Source organism: Schistocerca nitens, chromosome 5 (assembly GCF_023898315.1).
Source record: "Schistocerca nitens isolate TAMUIC-IGC-003100 chromosome 5, iqSchNite1.1, whole genome shotgun sequence".
NCBI lineage: Eukaryota > Metazoa > Arthropoda > Insecta > Orthoptera > Acrididae > Schistocerca > Schistocerca nitens.
Genome location: NC_064618.1, coordinates 694,012,091 through 694,031,829, shown reverse-complemented (window position 1 = coordinate 694,031,829; position 19,739 = coordinate 694,012,091).

Here is a 19,739-nt window from a genome sequence, read left to right as displayed (position 1 = left end):
AGTCTTTGTAATTCTGATGTAGTAACCATCAACTCAAATGCGTCTACCATCAGGACCCGAGTGTCAGTCACTTATAAATTCAGACCAGCAATCAAAGATCTGTTAATAAACGTGGACTGGATGCCAGCGTCCAGAATACAACAAGCATCTTAAGTTAACCTTAGTGATAGCCTCGAAGGAAGAAACGTTTATTAGAAATTAATTACAAAAGAGCCTAGATAACCAGGCATGTTTATTAAAATTTGACCGGTTTCAATCATCACATGATCATCTTCAGACCTTAACCCATATTGGTGGGCAATGGCTGTGCATAGAACCAGAACCGCTGAATGACCATAGTTGGAGTAGTTGACTATCGCCATTCAGCGGTTCCTGTTTCATCACAACATTATCCGTCAGTATAGTTGGAGGTCTGAAGATGATCATAAGGTAATCGAAATCGGTCTCCCTTTAATAAACGTGCCGTGTGATGCAGAATTTTTTATGGTTAATTTCAAATATTACGTTTTTATCGCTCAATTACTCCAGCGCCATTTACTTAATAAACATGTTTATTAACTGTGGACAAAGGGGGGATGCAATCCACTCAGCCGGCACATTGTTCCAAAGATGTAGACCAACTCACCACATCTCCCAGAACATCTTTGATGTAATAGAGTGACCACTTCAATCAAGCTTAAAGTTGACATACATTCAGAGAGGTTCCTTTAGATTCCATCTTACAGGACGAAAAGAGCGCACTTATCATTAACAATATAATCCTCACATACAATTGTATCAATATGGTAACTGTATTCACATTTGGTTGCTCAGCGTTTTAAAAGTTGATGTCAGTCCCTTATTACTAAGGCAGGCAAAGGATCACGAAGGTCTTAATAACAGAGGCAGACTATTTTTAAAAAAAATGCACGGAATAAAGTAATATAAGAAAGCTAACTAGTGTCCAAACACAAAGGTACCGAAGGAACCTGAAAACACTCTCAAAAAGGGTCACAAGCCCTCTCACAAAAAATCAGGTAAAAAGATTTATACAAAACAATCCTAAAGGTCGATTCTTAACAAGCCTTCCAAAAGTGCAGCAACTTAATATTCCTGTCAGACCAGTGGTCAACTTCAGAGAGAAAATTAAGGATGTCAATATCCTCCGACAGCAACTCAACTATCTTATGACATTACATCCATGTACACACATGTACCGACAGGAGAAACTGTAAGCATCACAGAACCACAGAAAAGCAAGAAAGTCTCAGGAACAGAAATAAATGAATTCTCATCCATTCGAAGGCTAATCGCAGGGCAAAATTACTTTACTTTCGATAACAACTTCTATTTGCAACAAGAATGGCTACCCATGGGGTCCTCCATCAGTGGAAACTTAGTCAATATTTTCTTTGATACAAGAAACAGAATATTCAACAACACTGGGAACCAAAGGGGTACTAATAATATACTGTTACCACTAAGTAAAAGACATAATCCGTTTCACAGTTGTTTACAGTGTAGGACACAATTGTTACTTGATGATGTCAACACTGTGCAACCCGCAAACACACTTCACACTTCATAACGAGATAAAAATTAAAAAAAATAGAAGGTAATGAAAGTGACCACTCATGCAAGTGCGCAACGAAAGGGACTGAAAACACAGAGGAAGAGCACACAGACAACATAGCGGACCACACCACATCAAAAAGAAAAAAAAGAGAGAGAGAAACAAATGGTGCTCACTTACGTGTTATAATAAAATTGTACGTATAACTGGAAATACAATGAAGAAGCAACGGATGACAATGCCATTCACAAAAAAAAGACAACACAAAAAAGATAAATATTAGGCAAAAGAACTCCAAATAGATTCAGCAATTTAGAAACATACGAATGCGCATGCAACTCGTGTCAGTACTAATACATAGGACAAACAAGCACGATCTTCTGAAGAAGGTACACAAAATACGTGAGAGCTGTGAAGGGTGTCAGTACACATTCCCCTTTTGCAGAACACTTAATAAATGAAAACCACCATACCCAAATACCGAAACTGATCTACAAACCCTGAAAACCAGAAATAGATTACTTCGGAATTTAAAGTGCATAATTACTCCCCCACCCACGGAGAGATCTCAGAAAGGAAGAGAAGTCATCAGAATTCCCGCGATACAACTTACGATACACGTCTATAGTAAGACAGTGTAGTATTTGAATTGCCGCCAAGGTAAAAATTTACCCTTTCTGCGTTTTCCGAGCTCCTAAAAGCCGAAATGCTGAAGTGAGTACTTGACACATTACGTTAGCCCACAACCTAGATTCCACCAAAATTGTAGCCTAGTATAACCACAAATTCCACTGGTAGTTACAATGACATTCCTGAAACACCAGCTAAACCCGCTAGGCAGAACAGGTGATTAGGATTGTGGAAAGGGCCAAATAAGTTTGGGGTCTGTTTCAACTTAAAACTGTAATTTATTGTAATTTAGTAACACATCAAACTCCAAATCTTTCACGGCTGAAGGCCTCCAAATACGAAATCTTAAAAAATCAACAAGATAATTTCAACTGACTAAAGACCAGTAATTACAATTACCAAATTAATTTATATAAACAAGATGCAATACAAACGGCTGAAGGCCCACAAAAAAATTTTCAACTTTTAACATAAATTACCATAAACTTTCAAAGGCAGAAGGCCGCAATGTTTTTGCTTAAAGGCTTACTTTAAGAATAAGGTTCTAAGTGTCTGGAGGCCCACAACTGATTTTCCAAGATTCAAAATACCATAAACCTTTAAGGGCAGAAGGCCGCAATATTTAAGCGTGAAAGGTAATTTTAAGAAAAAGGTTCCAAGCAGCTGAAGGCCCACATTTAATTTTCAAAATTTAAAAGAACTATAACCATAAGTCTTAACTTTTAGGTGTCTGAAATGCACTAAAAGAAAAGACAACACAACGGCGATAACCCTTCAGCAAATATCCAGTTGCCGGAATTCAAACTTACTTATACGTGGGTGAATGCCTTTAATTTACATAAAATACAGTAAACCCAACAAATTTTTAAATCATTGCCTATGATAGATTATAAACAGACAATTAAAGACCGTTCAGAAAGACAATAATTACAATGAAATGAACACCCTGAGCTGCTTACAGGCGTTGACATACGTCAACGGGGACAGATGAAAATGTGTGCCCCGACCAGGACTCGAACCCGGGATCTCCTGCTTACATGGCAGACTCTCTGTCCATCTGAGCCACCGAGGACACAGAGGATAGCGAGACTGCAGAGGTTTATCTCTGGCACACCTCCCGCGAAACCCACATTCTCAACGTATTGTCCCGCATTACATTCGTAGTGCCCCCGCCCATTATACTCATTATCGCGGCGCGTTGCCGATTCCCGTAAGAGTTCGGGCACTGTTTGTGCATTCGCACAGAAGAAGAAGATGGTCAAGTGGCCGGTGAGCCTTAACTATATATATACTAAGATGGTATCTGTTCTTTCGGACAGAAAGATACCATCTTAGTATATATATACAGTACATGTGATAAAGTTGATGTACAGAGTCGTGTAAACATGTATGGCTACATGCAACCTACAAAAAACTCAGTATCACATGCTGTTTTGTCCATTTTTTTCGCCATAAGATCCATAATAATTACGTTAAATTTCAGATTGGATGTTGAAAATGTTTCGTCAAAAATGTCTCTAGAATATCGCGGTACGGTAACGTGTTCGAGTCACGTCTAGATTTCATGTGTGCGTTTGGTCTGTCTCTTTTATTTGAAAGTCGTGGTGTTTTATGGCAGCAGCTCTCTACAGTATCAACCCTTTGTGCCGTAGAGGTTTCATTATCGTTAATGCTGATATTACGAAAAGAACTTGACGTTTCCAAAGAGATAATAATGGTGTAAGACTTAAAAAATTTGGCGTATTCAACTGAAAAGCCAGCAACATGAAATTCGCCTTGCATATTGTAGTAAATTCAGTCCTTTCGGAACTTTCGCGTGTCAATTGAAATGTTCGATTCCATAAATTTTGACCATAATTTCCTTAAATTATATATTTCTCATCTGTAGACATTTATGAATATTTCTGATTGTCAAAAAACTATATTTCTGCCAATATATTTTTATTATTTATATCAATGTATTTTCCAGTATCGTACCGTGAAAATTAGTAATAACACGTGTCAACATTAATGATATGAAATAAACTTGCATCAAACTTAATACTGTTATGCTTTAGTTTTGTGCAAACAAAATTTCTGTCTTTATTTACAACTTTTCTAATTTTATTATGGATGATGTAATATGTGTTATAAGCTAATGAGACATCATTATTTTTCACATCTCCAAAATTTGTAATTTCTGTCCTCAAACATTAGGTTTATAAAAGCTCATTTAACCAATTATTATCCGGAAACTCCAGAGAAGCCTAAATCGATATATGATTTCTATAATAAAAGTTAATCAGTTACTAATTAGATGTACTATCGGTTCTAGATTGTTTTAGAACATTTGTTCATTTTATACAGACTGTATTTTGGCGCCAAATGCGTCAGATACTGGTAGACAGCTTCCAGTAGTTATAATGTGGCATTAGATTTTCTTAGCATGTCACAGCTTTCTCAGATTACTGTGCTCCTTGTATGCGGAAGCCAAATCTATAATGCATTTTTGAAGAAGTGTTGCTCTGTAAGCAGAAATATTTTCCCAGTTATGAGCTGATGAACAGAGATGAGCTGGATGGCAGAAATTTTTAGTTCTAACGTAAAGCACATTTAACATTCATATGGCAGGTAATCTATAACTGCATATTTGTCCACTTTTGTCGTTTGGACACGAAACACGTTACTAAGTTGGGTGGCGAAGGTGTGAATCAGCGATATTCAGATTACCATCTTCTTATCCGGACTTAAGTATTCCGTTTTTCTAATACCTGGTATGGCGAGAACGATCACAATTTCAATTAAAAGGTTAGAGCCAATTTTCTTCCGAAATTTTGTCCAGTATGAGGGGTATCCCGTTTGTAATAGCCTAGTCGACGAGACGTAAAACCATAATCTTTCCGTGCTTTGCGGAACTTGCCCATAACGGGCCCAATGGGACGAGGAACTTGTGATAGCCTGCAACATTTTCATGGACGCGAGAGAACCAAATTGCTAATTCCAAAAAAAGTTGACTGTGTTTGTTATATAGCAAGCTTTACCAGAAAGGGGAGAAATGAACAATCTGAGTTTGCTTCAACGTTGGTGGCTCGTAAAGCAAGCTAGATACACAGTGTAGCGTGCCGAGACCGGAAACCCCTGTTCCGTGAACGCGCCAGGGTTTCATATTCTGGCGGCAGAGTAACAACCTGCACCCAGGCGCCGCTCGGCCGCGATCGGTTTCACGCTGTGTTCCTCATCGCCCAGTGGAGACGGCGCTGGCCACTGGACAGTACCGGAGGGCGTGCCCGGCGGTTCCAACATGTTTCGCCCTTGAGAATCCCCATATTCGTTCCATAAATATTTACAGGCATTTTTCCGGCTGGCGCGGTTTATGCGATGGCGCACGGCGCGCCTTATCGAACCGCGCTGGCCGCTGCCGCCATGTATATTTCAGCGCACGTAAACTTTCAACTAGCCGGCGCCGCTCGCCTTTCCTTCCGGAGGGGAAGAAAGAGAGGGGTGTGGTGAGGGGGAGGGGGAGTAGGAGTTGGTGCGGGGGGGGAGGGGATGCCCGTGGGAGGAGAGGCGCCGCGCCGATAAACGTTTTACTTGTGTCTCCGGCCGGAGAGGCGCAGCCGTCCCCAGCGGGGACACCAGTATCGACACAGGGACTGCCGCCGAGTGGCGCGCCGACCGCAGCGGGAGGGATGGTCCCGCGCTGCCGCCTGCGTGTCCAACAAAGCCTCACTCGTCTTTCACTGTCTAATGCTGGGAACAGCGTGACACCTGTCACACTCCTTGAATTGATTGCAGATGACCTCTCGAAGCTGAAGGCGGACAGTATTTAGTTATCAAACCTCGTAGCGTAGAGACCTACCAGACAGCGGTAAGAAAACTCATAAAACACTTTGACACCTTTCAGATTCACTTTCAACTTACTGCACGAGCAACACATATTGGCTACATGAAAGGCTTACATTTACAAATGAAGAACTCTACCCAATTTGTAAGCGCCAGTTGTACTGAAACACCTACACTGAGCTGACAAAAGTCGTGAGGTACCTCCTGATGTCAGATCGGATCTTCTTTTCCTTGGCACAGTGCAGGAACTCGACGTCACATGGACTTCAATAACCATTGGAAGTCCCCTTCATAAATATTGAGCCATGCTCCCTCTATTTTTTTTTTTTTTTTTTTTTGCACTCCGTCTTCAGGCCACAAGTGGCACATCGGGACCATCCGACCGCCGTGTCATCCTCAGTTGAGGATGCGGATAGGAGGGGCGTGTGGTCAGCACACCACTCTCCCGGTCGTTACGATGGTTTTCTTTGACAGGAGCCGCTACTATTTGGTCGAGTAGCTCCTCAATTGGCATCACGAGGCTGAGTGCACCCCGAAAAATGGCAACAGCACATGGTGGCTGGATGGTCACCCATCCAAGTGCCTGCCACGCCCGACAGCGCTTAACTTCGGTGATCTCACGGGAACCGGTTTATCCAATGCGGCAAGGCCGTTGCCATGCTCCCTCTATAGCCGTCCATAATTGAGGAAGTGTCGCGGGTGGAGGATTTTGTGCACGAACTGGCCTCCCGATTATCTCCCATAGATGTGCGATGGGATTCATCTCGAGATCTGGGTGCTCAAATCATTCGCTCCAACTGTCCAGAACGTTGTTCAAACCAATAGCGAACAACTGTAGCCTGTGTGGCACAACTCATTGCCATCCATAACATTTTCGTCGTTGTTTGGGAACTAAAGTTCATAAATGGGGGCAAATGGTCTCCAAGTAGCTGAACATAGCAATTTTCAGAATATTGAACTGGATCAGAGGACCCAGTATATTCAATCTAAACACAGCCCACATCAAGGTGGAGTCACCACCCGCTTGCACAGTGCCTTATTGAGAATTTAGGTACACGGATTCCTAGGGTCTCCGCCATACTCGAACCCTACCATCAGCCCTTAGTAATTGAAATCTGGTTTCCAGGCGTCCATAGTCCAACTGATAAGGTCTCGAGTCCAAGATAAGCTCTGCAGGTGATGTCGTGCTGTTAGCAAAGGCACTCGGTTGTTCTACTGCCATAGACCATTAATACTAAATTCTGCCGCACTGTCCTAACAGATACCTTCGTCGCAGGTCCCACATTAATTTCTGTAGTTATTTCACGCAGTACTGCTCGTTCGTTAGCACAACTCTATGCAAATTCCAATGCACTCGGTCTTTAAGTGACGGTCGTCGGTCACTGCCTTGGCCATGGTGAGAGTTAATGACGGAAATTTGGTATTCTCGGCATACTATTGACACTGTGGATCTCGGAATATTGAATTCCCTAAAGATTTTTGAAATGGAATGTCCAGGCGTCTAGCATTCCGCGTCAAAAGACTTTTAATTCACGTCGTGCGGTCATAATCAAATCAGGAACGTTTTCACATGAATCATCTTAGTTCAAACGACAGCTCCGCCAACGTCTGGTCTTTCGTACCTTCTGTATGGGATACTTCTGCCATCTGTATATGTGCATATCACCATCCCATGGCTTCTGTCACTGCAGTGTATATTAACCTGAGGTAAAGCTAGTTGGGTAGCAATGAGGGCACTGACTGTGGCATGCAGTAGATCACCCAGATGACGATTATTGTCTGGGGCAAATTACTCCACACCTGCTTGATCCGTTCCCATAGCTCTCTAAGATCTGTCGGTGGACGAGTCGCACGATTCACTTGTCACCCCATCGTGTTCCACCTGTGCTCTATTGGGGACAAGTCTGACAACTGGGCTCATCGTGTAAGTTCTGCACATCTTGATGAGACATTCAGTTTCAGGGAAACCATTATCCTTTCGAACAGCGCGTCACCGTTACCTCACAGGAACTGGCTAGTTAACATCCTGCACGTACCGAGTGTTGGTCAGCGTTCTCTCAACAAGCACCAAAAGTGAGCGAGATTTGTTCATCGCACCCAAGACCATGTTTCCCAGACGAGTGCGCTCGACGAGTCAGTGTTTGACAGGTCTCTTTGATATGTCCGGACGACGGATATTTGGATCACAGCCGAACGTTCCACCCTCAAGGTCATTCTTCCACGGAATCAGTCAAATTGTGCACGTTGATGCTGTGTCGTGAATGGAATATGGGCTGGAAGCGTCAGGGCTCTTAGCCCCATTGTTATTAATCGTTTCTCAACGTTTCGTTAAAATTTTGAGGATCATATATACTCTTAAGTGTGCCGTGGCATCTGTACGGTCTGCTATTGCTACGACGATCTTGGTCATCATTCTTGTTTCGTGGACCTACGGAGCTGTCTACAAGTCTGCGTAGTTTCGTAGCCATTTTCGTTGATGAGCATGTTAGGCCGAGTCGTATCTCATCCCTTCACCTGGAAGGTCACGATTTGACCACTGTCAAACTTACTCAGTTGTAGGAAGCACAGATATCTGTTTGTGGCCTGGTGTCTACCCGCTCTACCCATTTACACCATACTGAACCTCGTGAACGGAAAATATTTCCAAGGCTAACACAAACAGCACTCTAATAGCTATGTCCCTGTGTAATACGCTGACAGACGGCGTTGAAATCATCAACCCTGCACTGCATACGCAGTCATCAGAGCAAAATTGACTTCATCATTACAAGTGCGCCGTCACAAGATGTCACACATCCGAGGCAATGTAAGCGCCGCGCCAAGACAATCGCGCGACGGCAATGAAGTAAGCTCCATAGTGTGTCAACCTGGAGCATGGCTTTAATTCGAGCTCGTAGTGTTATTCAGAGAATGTTTGTACAGTTACCCCATCTTGGCAAGGCTGAGTCGATTTCATCACAATTTTAATGTTTCTGATGTATAACTGTGACAGCCGGACGTTGTGTCCGAGCGGTTCTAGGCACTTCAGTCTGGAACCGCGCTGATGCTACGGTCGCAGGTTCGAATCCTGCCTCGGGCATGGATGTGTGTGATGCCCTTAGGTTAGTTACGTTAAAGTAGTTGTAAGTCTAGGGGACTGATGACCGCAGATGTCAAGTTCCATAGCGCTTAGAGCCTTTAAATCATTTTTATAACTGTGACAATGTGTTCATTTGTGTATCCAGGGGCATTTCTACTGATGTGCTAAAACTGGAACTGGAAGAGCCTTGTTTGAGTAACCGACTAACAATTTTATTGATTACCACTAGTGTTAAATCTTAACAAATCTTATTCGTGGTTTAGTCCAAGTTCTGGTCTCAGTGGTTTGCCAAATTAATACAGCGTTATTCTGTTTCAGTAATTATCAGCCTGCTGATGACTCTTAAGCTTAAATGAGTTTATTCAAATTGTTATGGATACACCTGAAAACAATAAATCTTAAAACGATTTTTGGAGAAGCAGTATTATCATACGAAATATTATCACTGAATCATTGGGGCTTCTTTATTAGTAACTGTAGCACTGGTCTGGTCTCTCGACAGGACGGCAGAATTCCGAATCCTGGCTAACCCCGTCCAGAAGTGCCAAAGCCTGCTCACACGAATCGGCGACTGGAAGCGCGGTTAGGGATCACTGCATCCTTACTCGACAGAAAATAAGAATCAGCCATTTTAATGTCAATTATGTAATTAAACAGTCAATAACATCGACAGTAAGCATGATATTTATAATAATATGAAGCCCATATTTCCTGTGGCATAAATAATGTACATTTTAAATACTTTCTATACACTGACGGAAAAAAGTCGTAAAACCAAATAATAATTAATGTACAGTAATGAAATTTCGGGAGTACATTTTCCTAAGTAAGATTTAAGTGATTAACATAGCAAGATCACAGTTAATGTAAGCACGAGATAAATCATTGCAAACGTGAAATGCTGGTACATTAATAACCGTGTAACAGCTTGAAAGTTGAATGCAAGAACGCATACGTACATGCATTGTGCTGTACAGGTGCCGGAAATCAGTTTGCGGCAAAGAGTTCAGTGCCTGTTGCACTTGGTCCGTCAATGTAGGGACGGTTAATGCTGTTTGTAGATGACACAGCTGTTGTCCAATGATGTCCAGCATCTGCTGGATTGGAGACAGAACTGGTGATCGAGCAGGCCAATGCAACATGTTGACACTGTAGAGCGTGTTGGGTAACAATAGCGGTATGTTGGCTAGCGTTATGCTGTTGGAAAACTCCCCATGGAATGCTGATCATGATTGGCAGCACAACAGGTCGAATCACCAAACTGACTAACAGATTTACAGTCAGGATGCTTCTACTGTCATACGAAACCGCACAGCAGACCGTAATTTCAGATGTAGGTCCAGCGTATCTAGGTCACAGACAGGTTGGTTGCAGGTGCTTACCTGGCGTCCTCCTAACCAACACGTAGTTATCACTGACACCGAGGCAGGATCGGCTTTCATCAGAAAACACAAACGACCTCCACACTGCCGTCCAATGAGCTCTCGCTTGACACCACTGTAGTAGCAAACGGCAGTGGTTTGGAGTCTGTGGAATGCAAGCTAAAAGTCGTCTGGCTCGGAGCTGTCAAAAAATGGTTCAAATGGCTTTAAGCACTATGGGACTTAACATCTGAGGTCGTCAGTCCCATAGACTAAGAACTACTTAAAACTAGCGAACTCAAGGACATCACACACATCCATGCCCGAGGAAGGATTCGAACCTGCGACCACAGTAGCAGCGCGGTTCCGGACTGAAGCACCTAGAACCGCTCGGCCACAGCGGCCGGCCCGGAGCTGTCCATGATGTAACAGCTTACTGTGTCACAGTGATGCCAACGGCTTCACAAATTGCTGCTGCAGATGCAACACGATGCGCCGCACCCATACGCCTATCACAGTGATCTTCCCCCTCAGCAGTGCCACGTGACCGCCCACAGCCCGATCTTGTTGCGACTGTACATTCTCGTGAACACTGCTGCCAGCCATCAGGTACATTGGCTTCATTTCTGTCAAGGCTTTATGCAGTTTTGCAGAAGTAACATCCAGCTTCTTGTAGTCCTATTACACGACCTCGTTCAAACTCAACGGGGTGTTGATAATGGGGTCTGTGGCGCCTAGAAGGCATTCTTGACTAACATCAGCTCACCACGTCCACTCTCAAAGGTAACCAGTTCTGGCAACCATTACAGCGTGTGTTTAAAGCAAAACTGATCTGCATCCTCATAGTGGCGCTAGTACCTCAATGCGACCGACACGAAATCTGAATAGTTTTCATCTTTCAGCTGTAGAAACACGTCTACCAACTTTCGTTTATTGTTCACAGGTCCTTCCTGGTGTTGCGATTTTTTTCCGTCAGAGTCTTAAGGAAAATCACCTGGGAAGGAACTGTTGTGCCACGGTGGCTGAACAGTGTCTCTTTGTCTGGTTTGAAGTAGGAAACGCTACACTCTGTACGTTGCTTAGACACGAGAAACTGAGGTACCAAGAAAACTTAAGAAGAAGCCAGAGTAAACATATGGTGATTTTTTTTTAGATAGGAATTTTGTAGAGTGAGCACTGTAATTAGTATGGTTTTAGAACGTATTGCATGGAACTTTGCGAATCTAATCTAGTAGGAAACACTGATGTTTTATACTGCAGTATTTCAAATGTATGTGTACTGTGATATATGATAGTTTGGTGGTGTGACGAAAATCAGAAGAACAGTCTTCAGTTCATAGATGTAAGGTAGACGATAAGGCAGAGGTAAGTAGTGGTGGACAGTGTAGATAAAGAAGTCAGAAACCGAGTCAAGAGTACCAGACTCATGCAGGCAGGCTACGCTGATGGTCTTGCGCCTGATCATTGGCCTTCTGGAAATGGAGAGAGTTCAAAGAGGTTGCCAGTCCGCAAGCGCCTACTTAAATTCTTAACCAAGGTGGGCAGAAGGCACTTAGGTATTTGCTAAACTGGGGGGTCATAGAGGAATCCTTTGCCGTTTTGCTCACGTGAGTGTCAGTGTGTCAATGTCGCAGTGTCCCGCCCATCCCCGTGATCACATAACGGAGGCCACATAATAGGAGCGTTGAGAAAGAAACACCGTACTTAGCTTCTTCAGATGACGTTCTAATTTCGACAAATGTTTTTCAACGGTTCCTAGGGGTTCCAGCCTTTATAGTAGAGCACTTGCGCAGCCCTCCGAATGGGTCCAATCACGTTCGATGAGGATGCAGCCCCACAGTCCTTGGAGAAGGGTCAAAACGCCCGAAGATGTCAGCAGTGTCTAAGATTGTGAAGATTGTGAATTGTCGTTTCGACACTAAAACGTGTGGTAATCAACGTCCCAAGGGTAACGGTGGTTTCATTGACCCCCGTTATGCCAAGCACTATCGCCACTCACAAGAAAACAGCCAGAGTTACCTCCATCTCAGAGGCGTCAAAATAAGCAGTGAAATTAAGAGAGGTGTGGCAACATTCCGATCGTGTGACACATCCATGGTGGCAAAGGGCCGAAATATGCTGAATTTGGATGTGAATGTGGCATCGCTAACCCTTCCTACACTTACGTGAACTTCTGAGCTGTGGCCTTTTTGCGCATGTGTCGAAGTCTTACTGTCTCAAGCGTCGTAGAGTCCGAGGGTGACTTTTCAGTGGGCCTCACTTTTACATCATTACAGAAGAAGGCTGTACGCACCTTTCAACCAAAATTTTAAGTTAAGCGCCGCAATAAGTGGGAATTATATGGATTAGAAAAAGTGATACTTTAATTCTGCTTAGTATGTAAAGGGATACAAAGACCTAATAACCATGGGGCATTGGAACGTCGTTGTAGGGAAAGGAATGGAAGAAAGGTTTACGGGAGATTATGCACTCGGTAATAGGAATGAGGCAGTGGAAAGACTAACTGAGTTCTGCAATAAATTTCATATGGTAATAACGAATATTCTGTTAAAGAATCGCAAGAGGAAAAGGCACACATGAAAAGACCGGGAGACACTGGAAGATTCCAGCTGCCTTACATCATGGTCAGACAGAGATTCCAAAATCAGGTTTTGGATGGTACGATGTACGAAGGCGCAGATATAGACTCAGGTCACAATATAGCAATGACGAAGAGCAGACTGACGTTTGCCGCGCGGGGTGGCAGCGAGGTTTGAGTTGAGGCGCCATGCCAAGGATGCGCCGCCCCTCCCGCCGGAATTTCGGGTCCTCCCTCGGGCATAGATGTGAGTGATGTTCTTACCAGAATTCAGTATAAGTTAGTTTAAGAGGTGTGTAAGTGTAGGGACCGATGACGTCAGCAGTTTGGTCCCTTAGGAATTAACACACACACACACACACACACACACACACACACACACACACACAGATTGAAGTTTAAGAGAATCGTCCGGAAGTATCAGTGTGGAAGGATGTGGGATGCTGAAAAACAGACAAATCATGAGACGCATTGGAAATTCGTTAGGGATATGAATATGGCAATTAGGAATACCAGAGTAGGCAATTCAGCTGAAGCAAAGTGGATATCTCTAAAAAGAACAATCACAGTTCTCCGATAGACAAAGATAGGTACAATGGAGGTATCTGCGAAGAAATCTTGGGTAACAGAAGAAATAGTTCAGTGTATTGACAAAAGACTGATCAGTTAAAGACAGGAATATGCCAACATATATCCCTTTAAATTAGAGATGAAGGAAAAATGTACGGAAGTCGAATGAGCAATGATCGTCGTTAGTACTGACTCGGCGCTACAAAATGCAAAAGTGAAATTAAAAGCAAGGGTGGTATCACTAAGAGGCAATGTGAATTCCACTGTTAAGTACAGAGGAGAGAGCGGATGGATGGAAACAGAACACTGAAATCCTCTACGAAATGGAGGACCTGTCTGACGAAGTGATAGAAGAAGAAACTGGGGACGATGAGGAAGACACAGGCGATCCAGTTCCAGAATCAGAATTTAAAACAGTTTTGGAAACCTTGAGATCAACTAAAACTACAACATTAGTTATCATTCCCTTGGAATCCTGTTTAGAGGAGGAGCAACCAAACTAATATTTAAGATGGCGTGTAGAATCTATGACACCGGCGACGAACCATCAAACTTACGAAAAAATGTCCTCCATACTATTCCAAAGATAGTAAGGGTAGAGAAGTGCAAGAATTATCGCAAAATCTGCTTAACAGCTCACGCCTTTAAGCCACTGACAACAGTAATATACAGGAGAATTGAAAAGAAAATGGCGAATCTGTTAGATAGTGATCATTTGGCCTTTAGGCAACGGACCAGCAGTTCTGACGTTGGGTTTGATAATGGAAGCAGCACTGATGAGGAATACAGGCACGCTCGTAGGATTTGTCGACATGGTAAAAGCTTTTGACAATGTAAGATATTACAAATAGCAAGTAAAATAGGAGTAAGCTATAGGGAAAGATGGGCAATATACAATATGTACGAGAACCAAGAAACATCAATAAGACTAGATGACAAAGAATGAATTACACGAATCAAAAATGATGTAAGAGATGAAAGTAGTCTCGCTTCTCCTCTTCAATCCATACATCGAAGAAGCAATGAGGAAATAACAGAGAGGTACTGGAGTGTATTAAAACAAAGTGCGAAACGATATAAGGATGATTTGCTGACGACATTGCTATCATCAGTGAAGATGAATTAGAATTACAGGATCCGCTGAATGGAATGAACAGTATAATTCGAACAGAATATGGACTGAGTATAAATCGAAGAAAAATGAATATGATGAGAAATAGCTGAAATGAGAATAGCGAGAAACTTAACATCAAATTTGATAGCCACGGGGTAGCCGTTAAGTAATTCTACTACCTTGAAAACAAAATAACTCATGACGTACGAAGCAAGGAGAATATAGAATGCAGAATAATAAAAGGGACAGTCCTAATACAGAGAAGTCTTCTAGTGTCAAACACACTCAAATTTGAGGAAGAAATTACCGAGAATGTACATTTAGAGAACAACACTGTGGGTAGTGAATCACAGACTGTGAGAAAACAGGAACCGATGAAAATCGAAGCATTCCTGCTGAGGTGCTACAGATAAAGTAAGAAATTAGAAAATTCTCCGCAGAATTGGCGAAGGAATGAACACATGGAAAACACTGACAAGAAGAACGGACAGAATGACAGGACATTTGTTAAGACATTAGGTAATAACTTCCGTATTACTGGAGAGCTGTACAGGTTAATAACTGTGCAGGAAGCCTGAGACTGAAATACAAACAACAAACAATTGATGACGTGGCTTGCAGGTGCTACAATGAGATGAAGAGGCTGGCACAAGAGAGGAATTCTTGGTGGGCTACAATAAACCAATCAGAAAACTGATGACTCGAAAAGAAAGTAATTAGGGCACAGACTAAATTAACGTGAATGATTTCATTCACGCCAAGAAAAGCTTGGGATTTCTTTAAATTTATTTATTTATTTGAGTCTTCAGTCTTCTGATAGGTTTGATGCGGCCCGCCACGAATTCCTCTCCTGTGTCAACCTCCTCATCTCAATGTAGCACTTGCAACCTATGTCCTCAATTGTTTGCTGAATGTATTCCAATCTCTATCTTCCTCTACGAGGTTTTGCCCTCTAGAGCTCCCTCTAGTACCATGGAAGTCATTCACTGATGTCTTAATAGATGTCCTGTCATCCAGTCCCTTCTCCTTATCAGTGTTTTCCACATATTCCTTTCCTCTCCTTACCTTATCAGTCCATCTAAGTTTCATCATTCGTCTGTAGCACTACATCTCAAACGCATCGATTCTTTTCTGTTCCGGTTTTCCCATAGTCCATGTTTCACTACCATACAATACTGTACTCCAAAAGGACATTTGTAGAAACTTCTTCCTCAAATTGAGACCTATGTTTGATACCAGCAGACTTCTCTTGCCCTTTTGCCAGTGCTAGTCTGCTATTGATGTCCTCCTTGCTCGGACCGTCATTGGTTATTTTGCTGCCTAGGTAGCAGAATTCCTTCCATCATCTACTAACTGTTCATCAGCCGTGATGTTAAGTTTCTCGTTGTTCTGAATTCTGCTACTTCTCATTACTATTGTCTTCCATCGATTTACTCTCAGCCCATATTAGACTGTTCATTCAGCATATCATGTAATTCTTCTTCACTTTCACTCAGGATAGCAATGCCATGAGCGAATCCTATCATTGATATACTTTCACCTTGAATTTTAATTTCACTATTGAACTTTCCTTTTATTTCCTTCATTCCGTCTTCGATTTACAGATTGAACAGAAGGGGCGAAAGACTACGTTCCTGTCTTACACCCTTTTTTATATGAGCAATTCGTTCTTGGTCGTCCACTCTTATTATTCTCTCTTGGCCCTTGTATATGTTGTATATTACCCGTCACTGTCTATAACTTACCTCAAATTTTCTCATAATTTCGAACATCTTACACCACTTTACACTGTCGAAAGCTTTTTCCATTATCAACCGCAACGTCAGCATTGCCTCTCTTGTGCATTTACCAGAATGATTCTCATCTAACATATCATAAATTTTCTTTTCGTTCTTATGTACATTATTCTTGGATGCGTGAGTTGTTAAGCTGATTGTGCGATAATTCTCGCACTTGTCAGCTCTTGCAGTCTTCGTAATTGTGTGGATGATATTTTTCCGAAAGTCAAGTGGTATGTCGCCAGACTCATTCACTCTACACACCAACATGGACAGTCGTTTTATTGCCACTTTCCCGATGATATTAGGGATTCTGATGAAATGTTATCTATCCCTTCGTCTTATTTGATCTTAAGTCCTCAAGCTCCCTTAAATTCTGATTCTAATACTGGATCCCCTATCTCTTCTACATCGATTCCTATTTCTTCTTCTATCACATTAGGCAAATCTTCCCCCTGATAGAGGCCTTCGGTGTACTCTTTCCACCTATCCGGTCTCTCCTCTGCATTTAACAGTGGAATTCCCGTTGCACTCTTAATGTTACCCCCTTGCTTTTAGTTTCACCGAAGGTTGTTTTAAATTTCCTATATGCTGAGTCAGTCTTTCCGACAATCATTTCTTTTTCGATTTCTTCACAATTTCCATGCAGCCATTTCGTCTTAGTTTTCCTGCGCTTCCTATTTATTTCATTCTTCAGCGACTTGTATTTCTGTATTCCTGAATTTCCCTGAGCATTTTTGTACTTTCCTCTTTCATCAATCAACGTTAACCCTTTCGTTGGTTATTCAATATTTTTCTCACAGTCACTTCCCCCTTTGGAGTCCTTACCTGGAGATCCGAAATGAGACTAGCCCGAAATCTTTTGCCAATGGCAAATCATCTTGACAGTTTTTCAGTCACAGGTCGCATGCCCTATGGATACACATTATATGTCTTTAATGCAGTGGTTTCCATTGCCTTTTGCATCCTCATGCATTTCATCACTGCTGATTTTACCTTCTTTAGGGGCAGTTTCCCACCCCAAGGCAAGAGATTGCTCTGAGCCTCTGTCCACCCCTCACTGACAAGACGAGTCGCTGGATAGGTTCACTTCTTGCGCCGGAAGTCCTCGGTCGCCATTGTTGATAATTTTCATTAAGAGGTAGTGGGGTTCAAACGCGGGACCAAGGATGTATGATTACTAATGGAACACGCTACCTCTTTCTCTTTTTTGGAAGCTTCCTGGTGCCCAAAGGAAGGGGTGAGGGCAAGAAAGGCAGGGGTCGCAGCCCGAGGCCCGTACTCCATGTCCACTGTGTTCCGTTCCCTCTCCAGGAAGCAAGAAAAGCGGAGGGAACGTGGAGTAGAGATACAATGTAAGGTTTATTTATTTGTTCATGAATTTTTATTTATCTGTGTTTTATTTATCATTTTACGTTTTGTTTCATCACCGTCTAGTGTGTCAGGAAACCTTCGCCGCTGAGAAGAACATTCCAGTGACCAGACAATAATAATATCATGAGCGGGAAGTGCGTGGATCAATTCCTCATTTCAATAACACCCCAACTCGGGGTTGGATTTAGAAATACACTACAAAGAGTATTAGAGAAAAGTTCATTAAGGAAATGCTAAAAATCAAGGACAATTTTCTCTACGTCAGCAAACAAGTAGTGAACTGCGCGTCCACGAGTCTACCTTACGGAATTCGTCTTCGTTTGGGGGTATTGATGGGGAGTCGACGGGTGATTAAGACCAGCATCTGTCGCACCGAGAGCCAGACACCCATCGCCGTTCCGCACGGCCCTGCTCGTCTGTGTCCAGAACGTCACAGGTGGCTCACAGTGGAGTATCTGTAAGGTGAATCCTGTGGAAGCCTGGGCTACATACTTGCTTCCCATTGACCGCCAGTGGCAAGGTAAGGAGAACACACCGATCGGCAGCTGCACGCCAGTCGACGTGGGGATATTACCATTCAACCACAATCGGTGACCTGATCTGCTCAAGAAAGCCACAGATTTCTTTCGCGGATATAAGAAACGTTGGCAGTATCGCAGTACGGACATAGCTCAGTTACTCCTACCCCAGCCACCACAGTATAATATGGGGGTATTTTAGCATGTAGCCTTTGAACGATTCACTCAAATTTTCTTTCGAGACCGTATGACGTTATTCACGAGAATTACGTTCATATCAGCCTGATTACTGTAGCTTTAGAAATTAGGGCTGTATTTTAAAATTCAAATTTTATTTTATTTCAAAAGGACTGAAAACTGGTACTGTTATAACAAATATTGTAGAAAGAGTAAGGTTCATGATCCTAACACATAATATTTATTTTCAGAACAATTTCTGTTGGCACCTCTCTTAAACAGATAATCGGGCAATCTTTGGTGCTGTTTCAGCATGGAACATTGTAGTGGTGGTACTAACTGACACGTCCAGAACCCAGAATGGTAAGGAGCAGCTCTAAGACGACGACATCACCACGGAAGCTAGTAAGGAGTTCGCACTACACAGTATGATTCTAAACACTAGGAACAAACGGTAAGAGACGAACGTAGAGAGGATAAAGAATAAACAAGCTCTAACTACAAACTTTCCGCCCTTACAGTACATGAAATGTTGCCAGATGTTTGTATGGCAGAGTTTCTTCAGAGGCAGGAGGCTAAGACTTCAGTGCACTGTGCTGTGCGAACGTGAACTCATGCACTTGCATCAGACATCGCCAACAAGCTTAGGTGGCTCCTCTAAGTGAAAGAGTATACAGGACACCCTACTGCTTTTTCATTCGCCATTCCACCGCAATGCCAGTCATATGCTTCCTGAACTATTCCCGTTTCACTCTCTCTGGTCTAGATATTCTTTTTCAAACCCACTCCCACCCAGTACTGCTTAGCATGTCCAGTTCTATAATACCAACCACAATCATACCCAGATCCTGATCCATTACTGCAACCTTTCCAGTGCAGAACTGACATATTCCCTTCTTAAACTCACAATCCCTTGTCAGGTCCCTACTTATATCCCACTTCCTCTTCCCTCCTCACATTCTCATTACATCCACTCATTTACCCACAGCTGGTCGTCAAGTACCGTGGGTATAAGTGATGGTTCAAATGGCTCTGAACACTATGGGACTTAACATCTGAGGTCATCAGTCCCCTAGACTTAGAACTACTTAAACCTGACTAACCTAAGGACATCACACACATCCATGCCCCTGGCAGGATTCGAACCTGCGACCGTAGCAGCAGCGCGGCTCCGGACTGAAGCGCC